This window comes from Hemiscyllium ocellatum, chromosome 4 (genome assembly GCF_020745735.1).
Source record: "Hemiscyllium ocellatum isolate sHemOce1 chromosome 4, sHemOce1.pat.X.cur, whole genome shotgun sequence".
NCBI lineage: Eukaryota > Metazoa > Chordata > Chondrichthyes > Orectolobiformes > Hemiscylliidae > Hemiscyllium > Hemiscyllium ocellatum.
The window spans coordinates 8,188,243-8,211,426 of NC_083404.1; the positions used below are offsets into that span (position 1 = coordinate 8,188,243).

Sequence of the window (23,184 nt, forward strand, 5' to 3'; positions counted from 1 at the left end):
AGAAGAATTAAATGGGTACTTCAGATCTGTGTTCACTGGGGAAGACACAAGCAATCTCCCTGAGGTAACAGTGGCTGAAGGACCTGAACTTAAGGGAATCTATATTTATCAGGATTTGGTGTTGGAGAGACTGTTAGGTCTGAAGGTTAATAAGTCGCCGGGGCCTGATGGTCTACATCCCAGGGTACTGAAGGAGGTGGCTCGGGAAATCGTGGATGTGTTGGTGATTATTTTCCAGAGTTCGATAGATTCGGGGTCAGTTCCTGAGGATTGGAGGGTGGCTAATGTTATACCACTTTTTAAGAAAGGTGGGAGAGAGAAATCGGGAAATTGTAGACCAGTTAATCTGACCTCAGTGGTGGGAAAGATGCTGGAGTCTATTATAACGGATGAAATTACGGCACATCTGGATAGTAGTAACAGGATAGGACAGAGTCAGCATGGATTTATGAAGGGGAAATCATGCTTGACTAATCTTCTTGAATTTTTTGAGGATGTAACTCTGAAGATGGACGAAGGAGATCCAGTAGATGTAGTGTACCTGGACTTTCAGAAAGCTTTTGATAAAGTCCCACACAGGAGGTTAGTGAGTAAAATTAAGGCGCATGGTATTGGGGGCAAAGTACTAGATTGGATTGAAAATTGGTAGGCTGATAGGAAACAAAGAGTAGTGATAAACGGCTCCATTTCAGAATGGCAGGCAGTGACCAGTGGGGTACCGCAGGGATCCGTGCTGGGACAGCAGCTTTTTACAATATATGTTAATGATATAGAAGATGGTATCAGCGATAACATTAGCAAATTTGCTGATGATACAAAGCTGGGTGGCAGAGTGAAATGTAATGAGGATGTTAGGAGATTACAGGGTGACCTGGACAAGTTAGGTGAGTGGGCAGATGCATGGCAGATGCAGTTTAATGTGGATAAATGTATGGTTATCCACTTTGGTGGCAAGAACAGGAAGGCAGATTACTACCTCAATGGAATCAATTTAGGTAAAGGGGCAGTACAGAGAGGTCTGGGTGTTCTTGTACACCAGTCAATGAAGGCAAGCATGCAGGGACAGCAGATAGTGAAGAAGGCTAATAGCATGCTGGCCTTCATAACAAGGGGAATTGAATATAGAAGTAAAGAAGTGCTTCTACAGCTGTACAGGGCCCTGGTGAGATCACACCTGGAGTACTGTGAGCAGTTCTGGTCTCCAAATTTGAGGAAAGACATTCTGGCTATTGAGGGAGTGCAGCATAGGTTCACGAGGTTAATTCCTGGAATGGCGGGATTACCTTACACTGAAAGACTGAAGCGACTGGGCTTGTATACCCTTAAGTTGAGAAGACTGAGAGGGGATCTGATTGAGACAGAGAAGATTATGAAAGGATTGGACACTCTGGCAGCAGGAAACATGTTTCTGCTGATGGGTGAGTGCCGAACCAGAGGACTCGGGGTAGACCATTTAGGACAGATGAGGAGAAACTTCTTCACCCAGAGAGTGGTGGCTCTGTGGAATGCTCTGCCCCAGAGGGCAGTGGAGGCCCAGTCTCTGGATTCATTTAAGAAAGAGTTGGATAGAGCTCTCAAAGATAATGGAATCAAGGGTTATGGAGATAAGGCAGGAAGAGGATACTAATTAGGAATGATCAGCCATGATCATATTGAATGGTGGTGCAGGCTCGAAGGGCTGAATGGCCTACTCCTGCACCTATTGTCTATTGTCTATTGACCTGCTCAATGACATCCGCTATCTCACAGTGACCTGCTCAATGGCATCCGCTATGTCACAGTGACCTGCTCAATGGCATCCGCTATGTCACAGTGACCTGCTCAATGAGATCCGCTATCACACAGTGACCTGTCCAATGACATCCGCTATCGCAAAGTGACCTGCCCAATGACATCTACTAACCCACAGTGACCTGTCCAATGACATCGCTATCCCACGGTGACCTGCTCAATGACATCCACTATCCCACAGCATCCTGCCCAATAACATCCACTATCCCACAGTGACCTGCTCAATGACAATCGCTATCCCACAGTGACCTGTCCAATGACTTCTGCTATCCCACAGTGACCTGCCCTATCACATCCACTATCCCACAGTGACCTGCTCAATGACATCTGCTATTGGACAGTGACCTGCCCAATGACATCCGCTATCCCACAATGCCAAGGTTGATACCTCTTCCTGCTGCTCTTCATTTCTTCAAACAGAAAAGATCTTTCATGCTCTCCAGGACAGATCACATGGCCAAAGTATTGGTGTTTTCATCTCTGGATGTGATGTGTTCCTTACCATACAACCATCAGACGTAGGAGCAGGAGCTGGCCGTCTGCTCCATCATTCCATGAGATCATAGTCTGATAATCCTCAACTCCACATTCCTGCATATCCCTGGACACTGTGGGACAATTCAGTATCCCTTACCTGCACATCTTTGGACAGTTGGGGTAAACCAGAATCCCTGGCACTGTGAGGCAGCAGTGCTGACCAATGAACCACCGTGCCTCTTTGTCGTAGACATTTCACAGATTCCTTTCCTTGGAATCCACCACCAAACTGATTTTTCTTAGTCTACCTGCATATTGAATTCCCCTGTGATTATTGTATGCCTTTTCTGTCTCCTGATTTATTCTCTGCCTCACATCCTGATTATCACTAGGAGGCCTGCACCTAACTCCCCTCAGGATCTTTTTTCCTATGCAGTCCCCACACAGATTCTATGCCTTCAAACCATAGTGTTCCAATGAAATGCAGTGCAAGCTGGAGGAACAATGCCTCATTTTCGACCTTGGGGTATTATAGCTCCGGGGACCCGGTGTTTCGTCCCACACCTTCAGAGGCTGACTTCTGTCCTTCCGTTTTCTTCTATCTCCCACTCTCTCTGCTGTGTCTCGCTGTGTCTCATTGGCTTCACTCTCAGCAGACCAGACCCATTTTCTCCTTTTCACATCTAACATTTTCAGCTGTTTAGGTTATAGGTCTCTGCCTATGTTTTTTTGCTCTGGGTACCTGTTCTCCTCCTCCTCTGTCAAAACGACATCATTTTCCATCTCCTTTCAGTTGGGATGCAGAGCCAGACTGTTTCTTTCTCGAGTGATCCTGCCAGACCTGCTGAGTTTCTCCAGTTTAAGTTTTCCAATATCTACAGTAGTTAGCTTTTATATTAATCGTACGTCTTCACTGTCAATGTCACGTTTTGACAGTGCATATTTTAAATTTTGGAAATGAACAGTGGGCAGCACAGTGGCACAGTGGTTAGCACTGCTGCCTCACAGCGCCAGAGACCCGGGTTCAATTCCCGCCTCAGGCGACTGACTGTGTGGAGTTTGCATGTTCTCCCCGTGTCTGCGTGGGTTTCCTCCGGGTGCTCCAGTTTCCTCCCACAATCCAAAAATGTACAGGTTAGGTGAATTGGCCATGCTAAATTGCCCGTAGTGTTAGGTATGGGGTAAATGTAGGGGTATGGGTGAGTTGTGCTTCGGTGGGCCGGTGTGGACTTGTTGGGCCGAAGGGCCTGTTTCCACACTGTAAGTAATCTAAACATAATTGAAGGCTTTTTCATAGTTTTGGATACGTATTGAATGAAATTCATTCAAGGCCAGGGACCAAGTTATGTATCTGTTTTTGACCAACATGGACGTGATGGGCCAAAGGGCATTTTCCTGTAACGTAGAATTCCCATGTCTCTATGATTCTAAATGTTCCTGTTTACTTTGAAATATTCAATGAAGATTGTTCTTGGGTTAGCTTCCCTCTCATTCCTGCTCCAAGTTTAAATCCAGACTCTGTTTCATTAATCCCAGCTTCAATAGATTATCACTTCCATGACAATGACTGTCCAGGTCACTTTGAGATGACTTAATAAGCTCACAGCTCTAAAATGGTTTCTTCAGTATCTTAGCGAAAAATCAATGTCTCAAATTTCTTGGTATATGTGTCTTGAATGAATAAATGAATTTTAGAAATTTAAAAGAGATATGTGAGGCAGGTTTTTCCACACAGAGGGTGGTGTATGCCTGGAACATGCTGCCCGAGCAGCAGCATTCAGGAAGCACGGGGATAAATACCTGGATGGGGAATAGAGGGATACAGATCCTGTAAGTGACGTCAGTTTTAGTATGGAAGGGCAAAATGTACATGTTGTTATGGAGCAGGCCAGACCATCTCAAAACATTTCAAGAAAGTAGCCCAGACCCTAACGTTGCTCAAGCAGGTGTGCAGTGGGTATTCCAGAAGTGATACAGCTGGCCCAACCACTTAGTTTCAAATAAAACAGAATTTATTGGCAAGATTACCAGATGAAACAAAACAAAACACACACAAACTTGATGATGCTTTTCCAAATACTTGTAACAATCCCCATAAACCCCCCTTGGCACAAAAAGGTAAAATCAAACCCAGGGTCTCACAGGAGAGATTTCAGAGAGAGAGAGAGGACCAGCCTGGACCTGCTTCTGTGGGTACAGCAGCTTCCAAACTGCCTGACTGTTTTCAGTGAATGGCCAGATCAAACCAAACCAGAGAAAAGCCGAGCTGGAGAACTGACCACTCCCCTTTCATTGTACAAGTGTTTTCTTTTGAACTTGAAAACCCTTTTCCTGAGGCAGTATCTGTTAGCTATAATCAAACTGGCCCTAAAAACCTTCAACTTAGACTTTTCGGCATCTGTATCTTTTATGACTTCTCTTGTAAAGAAAAAGCCAAGGACAACATAACCTTGTTAAAGGAGCAGTGTGGTCACATGGTGCAGGCTTGGCGGGCTAAAGGGCATGTTCCTATGCTGTATTGCTCTTTGTTCTTTCTTTGGTTTTTCTCAAAACCACCTTCTGTTCAAAACCTTCACTTGCAAATACTGTGGAGTGCTTGTTGAAGGTGGTTGGTACTTGCAGGGACTCCAATAGCAATTTCAGATGCCTTACCTTCAATCACTTCAATCATGTTAATCGCTTTCTTTTGTTCTATTGTTTGGTTGTGTAGTTGGTAGTTAGTTACCTCATATAAGGAAATACTTACTAACGAGTTACTTAATGCAAGAACATGATGGAACTGAATTACCAATAGCCAACACAGGAGGCTTCCAAAGTTTTATCTGCACCATATAATGCTTCAATTACTCTGTCTTGTGTTTTTGTCTTCCTCTGTTGATGGATTCCTCTTTCATACTTCCTCCAAATCTGTTCCATTCAACTACCTTTGAACAGAAAAACAAGCTATTGAAGGCAATCACAATTTATTTTAATGTGCTTGGCTTTTATTCAGTCCAAATATTTGCTTTAGACGGATTCTAGTGACTTGCAGCATGAAAAGAAAAGGTCTCTCTTTTCTACAGCCTTTACAAATTAATCTATCTCTGTTTATTGCCTCCTCTCAAAGGGTGAAGACTGTCACCCTTTGTTTTCAACGGAGGATGAGCTTTGTTTAGTTAGAAATGAATCTGTTCAATGTTTAGTATACAAGCATCCAGAATCTTTATGTAGAAATCCTTTATGTAGAAATGTAACTAACCATTGTGCTTGACTTTACAACTCCCTCCCCACTAGTGTCTTGGAAGGCAGCAGGGCTCATGAAACACAGCTCACAGTCTTCCCACCATTTTGTCTCCTGCCCCAGGGATCTTCACATGCATTACCATCCAGGCCAACTAACCAAGAGCTGGCATACAGGGAAAGTGAGGCAGGAGAGGCAGTACGATGTTCCAAAAAGTTGATTGCTGTTGTTGTGTTTAAAAACCACACAGGATATTGCAGCAGTCCTGATTAAATTATTGTATGACTTTCTTACCAGCCAGTTCCCTAAGGGAAATGGCTCACTTTCGACTGAATATAGACCCAGGATTGAGGAGAGCCTCCGTGGAGATGCCCCTCCATACTTCATGGGTCTGGACGGACTCTCGATGTCCCAGGTAAAAACAATGACTGCAGATGCTGGAAACCAGAGTCGATTTTACTGGTCCTCGGATGCTGCCTGAACTGCTGTGCTTTGCCAGCACCACTTTAATCTAGACTCTCGATGTCCCCGGGAGAGCAGGAAGATGAAGTTTGTAGATGATCAGCCATGGATTGTCCATCATACCTCTCCCTGGTACCTCGGGGATGCAGGACTGAAATAGGACACTGCTGCATCTGGTAGGGTGGACACAGTTTGTAAGTGACAGCACGAAATGTGACCAGGGGTTTGGAGATAGAAGGAGGAGGTGCTGACCTCGATAGTGGACATGCCTGGTCATCAACATTGCCCAGTGGATGCATGTCCATCTCTCTGTGCACACCACAGGTACACCAGAGCTGACAGCTGCACAGCCCTAGAGTCAAAGAGAGTGTTGCTGGAAAAGCACAGCCGGTCAGGCAGCATCCGAGGAGCAGGAGAATCGACGTTTCGAGCATAGGCCCTTCATCAGGGGTGAGGGGGTGGCCCAAGGAGGCTGAGAGATAAGTGAGGGGGTGGGTTGGGGCAGGGGGGAAGGTAGATGGGAAGGCAATAGGTAGGTGAAGGTGGGGGAGAAGGTGATAGGCTGGAGAAGAGGGTGGAGCTTGGGAAGGAAGATGGACAGGTGGGATAGGTCAAGAGTTGGGAGGTTAGAACTGGGATAAGGTGGGGAGAGGGTGAATGAGGAAACTGGTGAAATCCACATTGATCCCATGTGGTTGGAGGGTCCCAAGGTGGTAGATGAGGTGTTCTTCCTCGAGTTGTCGAGTGGTTAGGGTTTGGCAGTGGAGGAGGCCCAGGACTTGCATGTCCACAGCCAAACCCTTACAACTGACGCCTGGAGGAAAACCACCTCATCTTCCACATTGGGACTCTCCAACCACACGCGATCAAATTGGATTTCACCAGTTTCCTCATTGACCTGTCCTACCTGTCCATCTTCCTTCCCACCTACCCACTCCACTCTCCTCTCCGATCTATCACCATTACCCCCCACCTTCATCTATCTATCACATTCCCAGCTACCTGCCCCCCCACCAGCCCCACCCCCCTCCCATTTATCTCTCTGCCCCCTGGGGCCACCCCCTCATTCCTGATGAAGGGCTTATGCTCGCAATGTCGACTCTCCTGCACGTCGGATGCTGCCTGACCCGCTGTACTTTTACAGCACCCAACGTTCCAACTCTGATGAAGTACAACGTGCACGCGATGGTATTCCCCTGCTTTGACTTCTCCTGTCCTCTGAGGTGATCGTGAATGTGGATTTGGAATGGAGTCAGTGCCTGTAGTTACTGGATGACTGTCAGTGGGATGGTGTGTGCCTGTGGGAGAAAAGAATTCCCAAAGTAGGAGCTAAGGCAGTCTGCCATTCCCAGACCATCCTCGTTCCCACTGTGAGCAGTTTTGGGCCCCATATCTAAGGCAGGATGAGCTGACGTTGGCAAGAGGTTCTCAGGATTGATCCCCGGGATGAAGGGCGTGTCATATGAGCAACGGTTGAGAATTCTGGCTCTGTACTCGATGGAGTTTAGAAGGATAGGGGTGGTGGTGTCAGATTGAAACTTACAGAAAACAGATAGAGTGGATGAGAAGACAATGTTTCCACGAATAGGAGAAACTAGGACCCAGCAGCACGTCCTCAGAGGAAAAGGGTGACCCTTTAGAACTGAGATAAGGAGGAATGTCTTCAGCCAGAGACTAGGGAATCTGTAGAACTCATTGCCACAGAGGTCTGTGGAATTGTATTTAAGACAGAGATATATAGGTTCTTGATTAATAAGGGCATCAAGAGTTACGGGAGAGGGCCGGAGAATGAGATTGAAAAACAAATCAGTCACGATTAAATGGTGGAGGAGACTCAGTGAGCTGAGTAGCCTAATTCTGCTTCTATTTCTGATGGTCATTTGGAGAAAGGGGTACTGGAGCCCATTGGATTGGAGGCAGAGTTGGTGTGGAGATAAGAGGGAGGATGACCTAATGGATGTGTGCACCTTACCTTCTGATGACCTAATGGATGTGTGCGCCTTACCTTCTGATGAATACAAGTCAATGTGTGCACGGCTCATATCTTGCTCCAGGTAATGGGGAAGCAGTAACACATTCTGGAAGGATATCCAGCTCCTCCACCATTCTCCTGTCACCAGCAGGGTCCAGACAAAAGCAACCAGCCAATCAGTCTAGGAAATTACACCTTCTCATCTCATTGGAGGAGCAAGAGACCATCTCCCCCCCCCCCCCCCCCCCCCCCCCGCCATCATCTACCAGTGGACAGACGTGTTCACACTCACAGTTAAAGCAGAAACCTTAAATACCCTGGTCGCATTTCAGCTTGCTGCATCTGAGCCAGTCACACTTTACTGAGATTAGAGTTAGCTATAACTCGGTGAAGATGAATCTTCTCAGACAACTTATACACAAACGAATCTCTGAGGAGGCCTTATGATGTTTTAAGCTGAAATACCAATTAAGTCCAAGTATGGCACACCATGTTTCATCTTAAAGGATCAGCTGCCTGGAGGATTACTGCACCAATGACTGCCACTGAAATAGCCTGCTTACGCTTATTGAAGAGGTAACATGCCATTTCAGCAGCTTGCCCTTGATTTAATACTGCAGGTTCAGAGGAAACAAGCCACAGCAGAGTATTTCCAGCACTGTTCAAAGATATATCATCTGTTACTGTTCACTCTTTGCTAGAGATTTGTAGTGAACTTGTAGAACAAATGTCTGCACAACAACTTTGTCAAGATTTCACCAAGCTATCGACATTTATTCTGGAAACTGTTGGGCGACTTTACCCAAGAGGTTACATGCTTTGCCATTATACCTTTGTTGGAATCACATGAAAAAGGCAGTAATTGTTTGTTGATAGAATGCTGGAGGTGCCCATTACCAGTTGGAGGATGACACAAGGACAGGTCAGAACAATATTTGCTCTGATATCCTCTCCCAACTCCTCCTTTGTCCAAGAACATGTACACCTTCTTCCTGATCTTTGATTCATCCTCAACTGTCCTATTGTGTACTAAATGGCTCACTCCTAAATTTCAATAGACCCTGCATAAATAGTTTCATAAATTTTCCATAAATTGATTCAACTCCAGAAACGTTATGATAAAATCTAATTTGCAAATTACTTGTTCCAGTAACCATAGTATTGATGTGAGAATATTCTACTTTTTTACAAAGGGAATAATGTTTATTAGTCAAAGAGTCACATAACACAGAAACAAACCCTTTTGGTCCAACCAGTCCATACCGACCATAATTCCAAATTTAACTAGTCCCACATGCCTGTACTTGGCCCATTTCCCTCCAAACGTTTCTTATTTATGTACTTATCCAAATTATTTTTAAACATTGTAACTGTACCAGCGTCCCCGACTTCCTGTGGAAATTCATTCCACACATGAACCACTCGCTGTGTAAAGAAATTACCCCTCATGTCTTTTTTAAGTCTTTCTCCTCTTGCATTAAAAATATGCCCCTATGTCTTAAAATCCCCTGCCTAGGGGAAAAAAACACCTGCCATTCGCCTTATCTTTACTCCTCATGATTTTAGAAACCTCTATCAAGTCACCTTGTAACCTCCTACACTCCAGTGAAAAACATCTTAGCTTATCCAGCCTCTACTTATTATTCAAGTCCTACATTCCTGGCCACATCCTATCTGAACCCTCTCCAGCTTAATAATATCCTTCCTATCACAGGGTGACCAGAACTCGACACAGTACTCCAGTAGATGCCTCACCAACATCCTGTACAACCTCACACTCACCCTGTCAATTTAGTGCCTGTGTGGTACAGAAAAATAGTTAAGTATTTTCAGAGTTTAAAAGAATCTACAACTAAACTTCAAGTTTAATGCTGGGTGTTTATTTTCTCCTTTTTAAGCAACATACAACCTAGTTCTCCTTATCTGTGGCCTGTGCTATGATTCTCTGAGATACGGCTAACTTTTAAACTAAAGGAATTCCGAAAAAGCTGACAGAAAGAAAACTGATGCGTAAGACTTCACTTTTAAAAAGTTTTGCTGTGATGAACCAAACAAAATGCTGACATTAATAAACGAATAAATGACATTTCAAATAAAATGGTAGATTTCAATGTAAATCACTAATACAATAAATATATCATCATGTTGTTATCCTCACTTTCTCTGCTACTTGTTCAAACATGTTACATCACTGTGATGAAGGATGGATGGATTCCTTTCCTTGTTCCACTCCCTCACTTGCCACAAAACAATTTGAATTTAAGCAGAAGAGAATATTGTCAATTCTACATGTAGCTTAGTAACAGAAACAAGACAGTCACGTTCCTTAAGTAACATAATCAAAACGTATTCAAGCTAAGATGCAATTATTGTTAACAATGGTTTTAAAATGTATAACTATGACCAACTACACTTCTTGAGGAATAACACACTCTCACACAACCTCCTCCAAACCTGGGGAATGAAGGAAAGGTACTTATTATATGAAATATATTCTTTGCTAATTAACAATTACATTCCAGGGAAAAATGTTGCAGATTGCTAAAATGCTGGTCTATAGCTGAAGGCACTATCCTCACAAGCACTTGGTCCTGAATTAGTAATGGTCTGGTCCTAGAGGGAGCGGCAATTCTGATTTCTCCGTTAACAGCACCTTATTGGAGCAGGGAGGCCGTCTAGTTGTTTTTCAATATTCACACTTTGAAAGTTTTCAGAGAAGGAGAGAGGGCTAGGCTATTTACAAACTGGATCATGTGACCTCATTCTGAAGGTGTTGCACTGTTACCATCCAGACCAATTTAAAATTGCAATAGTGTTGCTGTAGCCTTTTAAAAGTATTTATTTTTCATTGTTCAATATCTAAATATACACATCAGTCAAATAGTATTGTGAGTTGATGTTTTCAAGTGACACATGTCCATAACAACATAATCAAACTGTCTTTCCTACTCTGTTTTCATTTTGTAGAATGTTTTGCTTCCCATCAAATCATTTCAATTTGAGTTACATTCAGTACCATCTATCTTTATTTGAAATTCTTGGAAATGGCTTCCACTGTCAAAATGTAGAAGTGCCAATGTTGGACTCCTTGAATCCCAGCGTGGAAACACACCCTTCGGCCCAACAAGTCCACTCCAAAGACTATCTATCCCAGACCCATTCCCCTACTATTCTACAGTTACCCCTGACTAATACACCAGACCCACACATCCCTGAACACTACGGGCAACTTAGAATGGCCAATTCACCTAACTTGCACATCTTTGGATTGTCGGAGGAAACCAGAGATACAGGGAGAGTCTACAAACATAGTCAGTCATCCGAGATTGGAGTCAACCCAGGTCCCTGACGATGTGAGGCAGCAGTGCTAACCACTCAGCCCCAAAGACTGGGGCAGACAGTATCAGAAGTCATAGGGTCATAGAGATGTACAGCACGGAAACAGACCCTTTGGTTCAACTTGTCCATGATGACCAGATATCCCAACCCAATCTAGTCCCACCTGCCAGCACTTGGCCCATATCTTTCCAAACCCTTCCTATTCACATACCCATCCAAATGCCTCTTAAATGTTGCAATTGTACCAGCCTTCACCATATCCTCTGGCAGCTCATTCCATACATGTACCACCCTCTGTGTGAAAAAGTTGCCCAATAGGTCTCTTTTATATCTTTCCCTTCTCACCTTAAACCTATGCACTCTAGTTCTGGACTCCCTCACCCCAGGGAAGAGACTTTGTCTGTTTATCCTATCTATGCCCCTCATGATTTTATAAACCTCTATAAGGTCACCCCTCAGCCTCCGACACTCCAGGGAAAACAGCCCCAGCCTATTCAGCCTCTCCCTGCAGCTCAAATCCTCCAACCCTGGCAAAACCCTTGTAAATCTTTTCTCAACTGTATCAAGTTTCACAACATCTTTCCGATAGGAAGGAGACCAGACTTGCATGCAATATTAATATTCACTTTTCTGTTTCTGTGCTGTGACCTCTCCCAAACAAGATCCGTTGTGAATTTGACTGTTTGTTAATTTTCCCAGATGCACTCCGATGTCCAGCGATACAAACAGCAAAGGCAGTAACTGTGCAGGTTCACTGCTGTGTCAGGGAGCAGTGTGGGTTTCTCTCTCTCTTTCTCTGTCCTCCACTGAACTCACTAAGTGCTTCCTTTGTCTGTTCCTCTCCCTTTTAAAAACAACACCAGGTTATAGTCCAACAGGTTTTTTGAAATCACAAGCTTTTGGAGCACTGCTCCTTGGTCAGGTGAAGGAGCTGGGTTCTGAAAGCCTGTGATTTCAAATAGACCTGTTGGACTGTAAGCTGGACTCGTGTGACTTCTGATGCTGTCAAGATGCACATATTAAACTGCTAGGCAGCCAGATGGACTTTAGCAACAGGAAACAGCACAAACCTTCAATGCCATGCCATTCCTGTCTTCAGGGTCTATCCTTTCCAGTTGTATAACAAACACAGCGACACAGTCTCTGCTCTTCTCTCAGGGGTCTCCTTCAACACCAGGATCTATCCTAAAACAGCCAAATAGGAAACTGTTCCACTAAAAAAGAACTTTGCTTTTTTTTCTCTAATGAGAATGGAAAACTGAGAAGACAAACATTTCTATATAATTCCATTGCACGCATGTGTGGTTGAAAACTCTGGTATTTTCAGAATTCTTTTATTTAAAAATGTACCATGCATTCTTTTCATGTGAACGTCCAATGTAAAGATCTGATGACACATTTACTTAAAGAAAGCATGCATTTTCTTTTCGCAGAATGCAACTTGAAGAAATAAGTAGGCTGGGGAATATTGCGTGCAGGACTGAATAGGATTATATTAGGATATTAAATTCCAAGAATTGTTCGTGAGGTCTGGGGTGGCCATGAGGAAATAGAGCTAAGACGCAAGAGGTAAGCAGAGCTGTAATTGCAGTGGGATTGGGTTTCACTGTGGTACAGAACACATTGGAAAAGTAGTTTAATTGGTGTGTTCTGTCCTGCAAAATAGTAAAAGAGAATGAAACCCAAAGCCATTTTTGAGACTGCACGAGTGTGCGGCTGGGCGGCATAATGGCATTTTCTTCATGTACTGTGTTTCTAACCTTTGTGTAGCAGCTCGTAAGTTGTTTGCTTTTAATCCATCGTACTATAGGAGAGGTGATTGGGATTGTTTACTGCTTTAATTGTGGTAGTGATTTGAGGTTTCCAAATAGCTGTATTACTGTGATAAATGTTGTAATCAATCCTTAATTTAAGCACAAACATTGATTTCCAGTGACATTATTATGACTTACAATTGATCCATATGATTAAAACAGCAACTTCCTGCAGTAACTACTGCTGAGTTTACTGAAAATAATTTGAAGGATTGCTGAATGAATTTAGCTGCCATTTTCTTTGCTTTTAAAGTTGAGTCCTACAGCTTTATTACAATGAACTGCTGGCACAGAATGATATTAATATCATTGATTTTGCCAAAATTGATTCTCCATACCTTGCTCTGCTAAAGGCATTGAGGCAACCATACAATGTGGGACTGAATTCATGAGGGGCAGACCTTATTCGTTAGCTTCCTTGAAAAGTATTGAGTGAGCTGGAGAGATTGTAAAGAAGTCAGCCTCATAGAATAGGAGTTCCCTGATTGGGTCTATTATTCTGGTCTAATCAGGGAGCCTGGGCTGACATAATGGGGGTGACTGTCAGGGATAATGAACCCTTGAATTCCTGACTGAGTGAGAGGCAGTGCAGTTGTCAAAGGCTTTGCATTTGTTAACAAAGGGTGATTGGTGATGATGGGATTCAGGCCTATTGCAGGATCGTAGGAAGAGGTTGACTAAACTAGAATACCTTATAGAAGCTTATGCAATCATGAGGGTTTAATGGTTGTTGTCTTTTCCCTAAGATGGGCGATTTCAAGACGAGAGGTGCATTTTTAAGGTGAAAGGAGGGAGATTTTGAAAAGACATAAGGCAAATTTTTTACACAGAGGGTGATTTGTGTGTGTGGAATGACCTTCCTGAGGAAGTGAGAGATGTGCGTACAATTATGACATTTAAAAGACATTTGGATGGATCCATGAATAGGAATGGTTTGGAGGGATATGGGCCAGGAGCAGGCAAGTGGGGCTGGTTTAGTTTGGGATTATGTTTGGCATGGACTGGTTGAACTGAAGAGTCAGTTTTCTTGACTCAATGACTCTGAGTATATCATGTCCAGTTTCAGGGAGATTTTTAACCAAAGAACTATCCATCAAAATGGAGGTATCTCCACATATCTGTCCAATTTAACAAATCTACTATTCATGCATATTAGGTTAATAACTGTGTGACTGCCTATTGAGATAGAATGCATCATTAATAGCAAAATATTTAAAGCCTATTTTGTGAATTAGTTTCAGATGTTGCAAAATATTTTTTTAAAAAACTGCTCTGATTTGTTGGAGAGATTAGCTACTGAGGAGGTTTATAAACCAGCTGTCCACTGAGACTGGTTTAACTTGAAAAGATAACATGTTGACTTTTGAATAAAAGTCTCTATCATCATTTATGAGCAAGAGAAGTGAAGATACCTGTGTATTTTAAGCGTAAGAATATATTAGTGCCGCAGAAGGGGTACAACAAAGGTTTACTAGACCTGTACCTGGAGTGGCGGGACTGTGGTATGAAGAGCAAGAGATGGTCTCATTGAATCTCAATCATCCAGAAACGAATGGACAGGGTAGATACAAGTGAGATGTTTTCCTGATTGGGGAGTCTACACCCAGGAAAGACAATTTCAGATCATTTTAAGCTGTGAATGTCGAGTTGTTGTGAAAGGGTAGTATAAAGGGCACAGCGAATACTGCCCATTACGGTGAGGTCATGTGGACTTGGGTGAGGTTGAGTATGGGTTAAGATCTCAAAGAATTAAAACCTGTCACCTGACTCTTCCTCATCATCTCTAAAAATCATAGACTCCACATGTACGGACAAAGAAACCCTTTGGCTCAGCAACCAACCCTCCTCAGAGCATCCCACTCAAACCCAATCCCTTACTCCATCCCCGTTCCCCTGCATTTTTTTTAGATTCCCTACAGTGTGGAAACAGGCCCTTCGGCCCAACAAATCCACACCAACCCTCTGAAGAGTAACCCACCCAGACCCATTTCCCATGGCTAATCCTAGCCTATACATCTCTGAACACTATGGGCAAATTCCCATGGCAAATCCATTTAACCTGTACATCTTTGGACTGTGGAGCACTCGGAGGAAATCCACGCAGACATGGGGAGCAGGTACAAACTCCACATAGACAGTCGCCCGAGGGTGGAATCGAACTGGGGTTCCCCATGCTAGGAGGCAGCAGTGCTAACTGCTGAGCCACCATGCTGTTCTGTTTTTGTAATTATACATTTCATATGAATGTATTTTGTACATACTTGCCATTGAGTACTAAATTACATTGTGTTTAAGAGAGGAACTTCCTCTTGTTAGATTAGCAAATAGATTGTCTCTAATACACTGTAGCTCCCTGTTAGCGACAGAATGATATGGGCAAATCTACCAAGCAGCATTCAGAGCAGTGGTAAGAATTCATCTTAAAACATGATGGAAAACAATCCAGACTCCATTTGCCAGGATTATAGGAGGCAGATAATGGTCAGAGATCTGATCATTTCTTTGATCACAACATTGTTGTTGTGAAAGGCTGAAGGTGACAGGAACTGATAAAAAGCTTAACAATGGGTTGTTATGTGAATGGAATTATGCCGAGTCAGTCAGGTTTGTGAAGAGTTAAAACTGCAGGAAATCAGGAACTGCTGTCTCTATCAGAAAAGGTGAACATTTGGCCAAAATATTCAGATTGGACACGTGCACGGATAATTCCAAATAAGGCATATATACCTCTATATAAGGCATAGTGACTTATATATAAAGAGCTGGAAGAAATCCCTTTGTTCAGCAGCCCTTTGAAGATTGATGTTGGAAGGAGGTACCAAGAGGCAAGGGGAAACGTAAAGCATAGTTTCAGACTGGCCAGCTGCCAACTCTCCAAGGTAATAACGTTTGGATTTATCTACAGAAATCAGCATAGTGAAAGACAGTGATCAAGATATCTCTGGGAGATAAAAGTGTGCCGTATTCATTTAAGTACTTAATAGATTAATTGCCTTTTACAGAGCTCTAAGTGTCTCAGCTGTATCTTCACCTATGTGTGTCCTGTTGTCTCTCTGAGATGAGCAACATTAAGGAGGATGCTTGTGTAGATGAGTCAGCAGTTCAAAGGACTGAACCATCAAGAATCTCATGGCCAGATTCAACACTACAGAACCTACAATTAATACGAACAGTATTTCAGATCTAGGAAGAGATATGTAGCAGCAGGAGATTGTTTGGAACACCTTGTAGCTAGAATATTAGTCAATCCATGTTAGATTACATCAAGTTCTGATGGTATTAACAAGTGTCCTGAGTTGAGGTTGAGCCAAAGAGTGAAGGAGCTCAGATGCTCCATGAATAAAGTTGAGACCCTCGTGAAAACTTTAAATAGCACAATTTACAAGTTGGAAGTAAGGAATACTTGGACCTTTAAGAGACACATGAGAAGCCAATATTGTGGTCAGACAGTCACCAGATCCACTACAATTATGGGCAACACTAAAGAGCAAGGAAATCTCACAGGCACAAGCAGTGCTCAGGTTTAAAAATAATATTTGATCTGTAAAAGGAAAATCACTTTTTCAGAAAATGTGTTGAAGTAGGTCATGGTCAGAGAAAGAAATGGTCGATTTGGTACTTACTCAAAGAGGTTCAAGTGGTGGAAAAGGCTATATTGGAGGAAAAGCCAAAGATATTCCTAAGGTAAGTCAGTGATCCAGACCTGGCCTTTTGGTAAGAGGATATTAGTGCCACGGAAGGAGTACAACAAAGGTTTACTAGATCTGTACCTGGAGTGGCGGGACTGTGGTATGAAGAGCAAGAGATGGTCTCATTGAATCTCAATCATCCAGAAACAAATGGACAGGGTAGATGCAAGTGAGATGTTTTCCTGATTGGGGAGTCTACACCCAGGAAAGACAATTTCAGAATAAGGGGAAGCTATTTCAGATTTCATTGAGGAGAAATATTTTTATTCCAAGAATTCTTTGGAATTCTTTACCACAGAACTCAATCACTGGTATTCTTAAAGTAGAGATTAATAGATTTTGAAAATACCAGTTACATAAAGGAATATAGGGATAGGTGGGACAAGAGTTTTGAATGGATGATCAGCCATGGTTGGCACAACAGGCTTGACAGGCTTTATTGCTGCTCCTACACTCCTGTGTCAATGGGCATCTCATAAGGTTTAAGCTTGATACAGGGGCGAGTGTTGCTGTATTATCAGATTGCATATCATAGTTGAGGATATACTTTTCACACAACACTGCAACTGCTGTAGGTGTGGAGAATTTAAAATTAAAGGTATTCTCCGAGCAACTCTGCAATGCGAGGATATCTAATGGTGGAGAGTTGAAATGTACTTCACAATCAAGTGTTTTGACTCTTGAGCATGAATACATATTTGATCTGAATCATCTTCAAATGGCTGGAAGAGTCAAGTAAGTTAAAGTTAAACCACTGGTCCAGGAACATCCAGCCATGGAACAAGTCAAAGAATGTTCAGTTACTGAGCAGCCAATTGTTAGGATTCCTTTGACTCATGGAAGAGCCAAAGCAGATGACATAGTCCATTGAAATGAGCCATGTTGAAATTTGCTTGATGCTGTCTTGATAAGAGACAATGGCTGGTGAGTGTCATTGGCTCCTCCAATTATGGTACCTCCGGGCCGCCCGAACCAACCAACCCAATCACCCCGTGGCTCAACACTTTAACTCTCCCTCCCACTCCACCGAGGACATGCAGGTCCTTGGACTCCTCCACCGGCAGAACACAACTACACGACGGCTGGAGGAAGAGCGCCTCATCTTCCGCCTGGGAACCCTCCAACCACAAGGTATGAATTCAGATTTCTCCAGCTTCCTCATTTCCCCTCCCCCCACCTTGTCTCAGTCGGTTCCCTCAACTCAGCACAGCCCTCCTAACCTGCAATCCTCTTCCTGACCTCTCCGCCCCCACCCCACTCCGGCCTATCACCCTCACCTTGACCTCCTTCCACCTATCCCACCTCCATCGCCCCTCCCCCTAGTCCCTCCTCCCTACCTTTTATCTTAGCCTGCTTGGCTCTCTCTCTCTTATTCCTGATGAAGGGCTTATGCTCAAAACGTCGAATTCTCTATTCCTGAGATGCTGCCGAACCTGCTGTGCTTTGACCAGCAACACATTTGCAGCTGTGATCTCCAGCATCTGCAGACCTCATTTTTTACTAGGAGCAAAAGAGCAACCATTTGTGTCTCCATTTATGTAGAAGGATAGTCAGAGCAAAAGTCCAGTTGGTTGACAATGAGCATGTGTTTTGGGCGCTGACAGTTCACAGTCACAGATGGCTTAATGGTGTTTGCTGAAAAATTGGTTATTCCAGTATCATTGTGGGGAAAAGTTTCTGGGATTTAGGGTCACCAGGTGCAAGGTCAGAGCTCAGTCTGCAACATGGTGGCTTGGGATCTCTGAGGATATTGAGGATTTGCAAAACTTGCAACTATGCCGAGTTGGCGGAAATGTTTTCCAAAGCTAGTAACACTGTGTTGCAGATTACCAGAAGCAGCAACATTTGCAAGGAAACACAATCAGATCACCAATGAGCACTGAAACTCATTGATGAATCTCTGAGTGCAGCATGACTTGGTGAAAAGATAGGGATCATAGAATTCAGCCCAATATCGAGTATAATTTCAAGCAGAATAATTTCCTTATCTTTCCAGGAAGAACTATCAATCCCAGTCCCCGAGAGCATGCCAAGCAAGAAGCACTTTTCAAATAATATGACCAAGAAAGTAGTTTCACCAATACTACAACCACCAAGAGTGAATGAGTACATCTAAGTTAAGCAATGAGTTGAATTAAAGAGTCTGTCCACTTCAGCATGGATTTACTGACAGATTCTCAACAAAAATCGGCTGATCTAGCAAGCCACTGCTGAACTGGGAGATCAAGATCCAGCAGGTTCAGGACACAGTCATGAAGAAACTGCCTGGGTCAGAGACCCAGCAGAAAGGGAACAGCCATTCCCTATGAGGGAAGTTATAAAAATAAACATCCTCCATATCTTGTCATGGAGTGACTGCTTGTTCTGTTTAGAGAGACATTTTCAGTAAAGGCATCAGACTTCTGAATGGACCTCTCAAATTTTAATCTAGCTCTTTGTGCGCCTTCGCGGCAGCTGTAACATTGTATTCCTCACTCTGTTCTGTTGCCCTATTGCACTTTGACGGTATGACCTGCCTGTACTGCATGTGAAACTTTTCACTGTGGTCAGGTGCAGATGGCAATAATAAATCAAATCAGATCAAAAAATTTCCAGAGCCAACTACCTTCCACTTCAAGTGATCTACAATCTGCCAAGTCAGAAGAGAAGATCTTCTGGGAGAACAGGGAAAGCTTTAAACTGCCTAAACTTGTGACTCAAAAACTTGGGAGAGATGTGATAATGGTGAAAGTAATTATATAGACAAATACTGAAGTATTCTCAATGGGAAAAGAACTTTGGGACAATGATGTGCAAGGGTCTGAAAGGATTAATGCTGGAGAGTATATTGAGCACTGACAATGTGTTGATACGATGTTTGATTTGATTTATTGTCACATGTACTTAGGTCCAGTGAAAAGTTTTGTTTTGCGAGCAGTACATGCAGGTCATGACATATGGGGGTGTACAGGTCATAGGGCGTTTAGACAGACCGAGGCATACAAGGTTACAACTGCACAGGAAGTGCGCAAAAGCAAGATCAACATTAGATGAAACTGGAGAGGTCCATTCATCAGTATAATAACAGCAGGGATGAAGCTGTTCTGGAACCTGTTGGCGCATGTGTTCCGGCTTCTGTACCTTCTGCCTGACGGAAGAGATTGGAAGAGATCATCACTGGGGAAGGAGGGATCTTTGATGATGTTGGCAGTCTTTCCGCAGCAACAAGAAGTGTAAATGGAATCCATGGATGGGAGGTTGGCTTCTGTGATGGTCTGGGCTGTGCACACAATCTTCTGTAGTTTCTTACAGTCCTGGGCAGAGCAGTTGCCGTACCAGGCTGTTATACACCCGGACAGTATGCTCTCAGTGTGCATCCGTAAATGTTGGTGAGGATTCTTACAGACATGCTGAATTTCCTGAGCACCTGAGGAAGAAGAGGCTTTCTATGGTGCATTTGTAAAAAGGATGATTGGAGGTGGTCTCAAATTTGTAAAACACTCTTCAACCGAGAGAATGGAGGTTTCAGCTGAGTTGTGTTTATTGCAATTAAATAAATGTGTCTTGGATTTGGGCCTCTGCAAGGCTAAATATATGCCATGGGGAACATAGACTGTCAGCAAGTATCATAAGCTCAATTCAATATTATACACACAAAACAATGCAATGGACTTCAAAGGAATAGGTGAACTTTAAGGTATTTCTTGAATAGGTGGAATTAATCTTTTGTGTGTCAGTCAACCAAGCTTGAGTTAAACAAGTAACTGTGCCTGCTATAATTTGGCTTCAGGTGGAATAGACCATCTACAAGTTCAGTTAAGTACAGGGGGATGTGAATAGGGTACTGGGTAAGCAAACCAGCTAGAATTTAAAGAGTTAGATATGTTCTGAATAAATGTAGAACAAATCAAATTCAATTTTGGCAGTTATCAGCAAAGATATAAGTTAATTAACGAAGTCAAGGGCTGAAGGGCTTGCACTGTGCTGTAATATTCTATGTTCTAAGTGTAGCCTTAATAAATACAGTAAGATTTTGGAGATAGATTGAGACAGCTACACATTAATTAGATGAAGAAATGGAGGCTGAATAAATGAAATTGGTCTCTGTCTTTTCCCCCGAAGTCTTTGCTCCTCCAGTGTCTATTTAATTCTCACCTTACTTTGTCAAGAGAAGTGCTGCCACTGAGTTTCAACCTTCAATTTTCAGTCATCATTCATCCCTGTGCTGCCCTACAGCTTCTTTCAGTAGTCTTTTAATTTAAAAAAAAATTGTACTTGTAAAAAGTCTCACTCACTTCTTTTCATATTTTCATTCAGCTCTGTAACCTATGTTCTCATTTCCCTCCTACATTTCTATATTCTTCCAAATTTCCCTTCATCATTTGATCCTAACTTTAATCGTGTGTTTCCTATTAATTTCCTGTTCATGTTTAATTGCTATTTATTCAGGAAACTCTTTGCTTTAATACAGCCATTGCTTTTTTTTGTGAAATATTTAATTTGCTCTCTCTTTATCTTGTGCTACAGCTAATCCATTGATTGATGAGCTAACACTTCGTGAAGTAAAAACTGATTTTTTAGAGCATTATCTTCTGCAGTAGCCTTTCGAACCTTTAACCTTTTGCATTTTTAGATTGAACCCCACTATGCAATAGTCAAGATAGCCAATTGTTCACCAATGCTGACACTGGTTATATGCCTCATTTAAGCTCCAAGAATTAAATCAAGCATTGCTTCTTATTGGATCAGGGACGCACTGAGTGAGGAAGCAGCCCATAGCCTTGTTAATGTTACGCTGTTGATGATGTGCAAATACTGCAGCAACTAACATCAGGCACAGTCTGACTCTAATCTGCAGTGGTGGCTGTTCAAGTTGTCTTGTTCGCCGTGCAGCAACAGAACCTCATTTTCTGACTTAGCTCTGAAACGCAATGAGTTCATGAATTTGCTGTCCCGGCGTGGCACACCCGAACTAAACTCACCGCAGACATTTAAATCTTATTCCTTGAATTCTAACTACCTTTTTAACAGTTTCCACCAATCCCAGGCATTCAAAGTTAATTTCTCAACCTGTGAGCTCTCATTTCTTGAGCTTTAATTGTTGGAGATGTTGGAACTGCAAGATTTTCACTTATTTTACTTGTTGTCTTTCTGTTCTTTGTCCCTTACATTGATCTTTGTTTCCGTCTCCTTTTTTCTGGAAGCAAATCAGCATTGCATTGATCGATTATAGTTTAGGCACCATTTCTGTCCCTGTGCAGCTAAAGTCTTAGTTCTTCAATGGGATTGCTTATACTGTTCACTCAGGTCCTGAGGCCAGTTCCCTTGCAGTTATGTTGCCATCTATACTTCAAGCAAGTCAAATTGTAAAAAGCTAAAACGTAAGGGTATTCTAATCCAAAAGAAATCCATTGCCGCAATAAATTATGACCCCTCATGTTCGAGAGCGGTGTTATAAATTTTCATTAATGCAAGTACCCCACTTCAACGATTAGCAAAAAACCCAAGCTGAGCTGAACCTATTTGTACCCAAATGCATAAGGCATTCAAAATAAAATAATTAGAAACAACAACTAAACAGAGGTAAGATATAGTGGAAACAAAAGACGTTTTGCCAAGACTGGAGAATCATGTTTGTCATTCTCAGGAGACATGAAGTGGTGACCCTTACCTCCTACATTTGGCAGGAGGAACATTTAACTGCCCAAATTGTCATTCCCACTGTGGTAAATTCTCAACGAGACTGTAGAAACATAAAGAATAAAAAAGCTAGTCACCTTATCAATCTGGCGCACATAACCTTTTTAGTGGGTTAGATGGAGGAGGATGGGTGGGAGACACTGCCTGAGTAGTGTTTCGGATAAAGCAACCGCCCAAATATAATGCTTCACTTACCCAGCAGTTCTGTGTTCACACTCAGAGAATGAACACACTCAGAGTCTTTCATAATAAGCAGACAGATGCAGATAGACAATGGGTCTTCAACAAATCAAAACTCTTTTTCCCAGATTTTTCTCTGATCGTGTTTTCAGGATCCTTGAGGGGGAGGGGGAGCAGTCCCAAGTCGTGGACCACATAGGTAGGAAGAGAGATGGGGATTTAAGGCAGAAATTCAGGGAGCTAGGGTGGAGGCTTAGAGCTAGAACAAACAATTATTATCTCTGGTTTGTTGCCCATGCCATGTGCTAGTGAGGCAAGGAATAGGAAGAGAGAAGAGTTGAACACGTGGCTACAGGGATGGTGCAGGAGGGAAGGTTTCAGATGCCTGGATAATTGGGGCTCCTTCTGGGGAAGGTGGGACCTCTACAAGCTGGATGGTCTTCACCTGAACCAGAGGGGTAGCAGTATCCTGGGAGGCAAATTTGCTAATGCTCTTCCGGAAGATTTAAACTAATCCAGCAGGGGGATGGGAACCGAAACTGTAGTTTGAATACAAAGGAG

General features: G+C 42.9%; 1 protein-coding gene across 7 annotated transcripts in view; it reads left to right on the top strand.

The window, feature by feature from the left end:
* Window positions 1-23,184, top strand: part of c4h8orf34 (chromosome 4 C8orf34 homolog) — a 329,014-nt gene that overhangs the window by 87,825 nt on the left and 218,005 nt on the right. Inside the window, exons 1-2 of one of the 7 annotated variants that reach the window (XM_060824120.1) lie at window positions 9,892-9,932; window positions 12,695-12,830. The exons of 5 other annotated variants lie outside the window; for them this stretch is intronic. The gene's annotated coding sequence lies outside the window, so the exon portion shown is untranslated. Of the gene's footprint in view, window positions 1-9,891; window positions 9,933-12,694; window positions 12,831-23,184 lie in introns of those variants that run through there. One more of the 7 variants, XM_060824119.1, reaches the window with a different exon arrangement.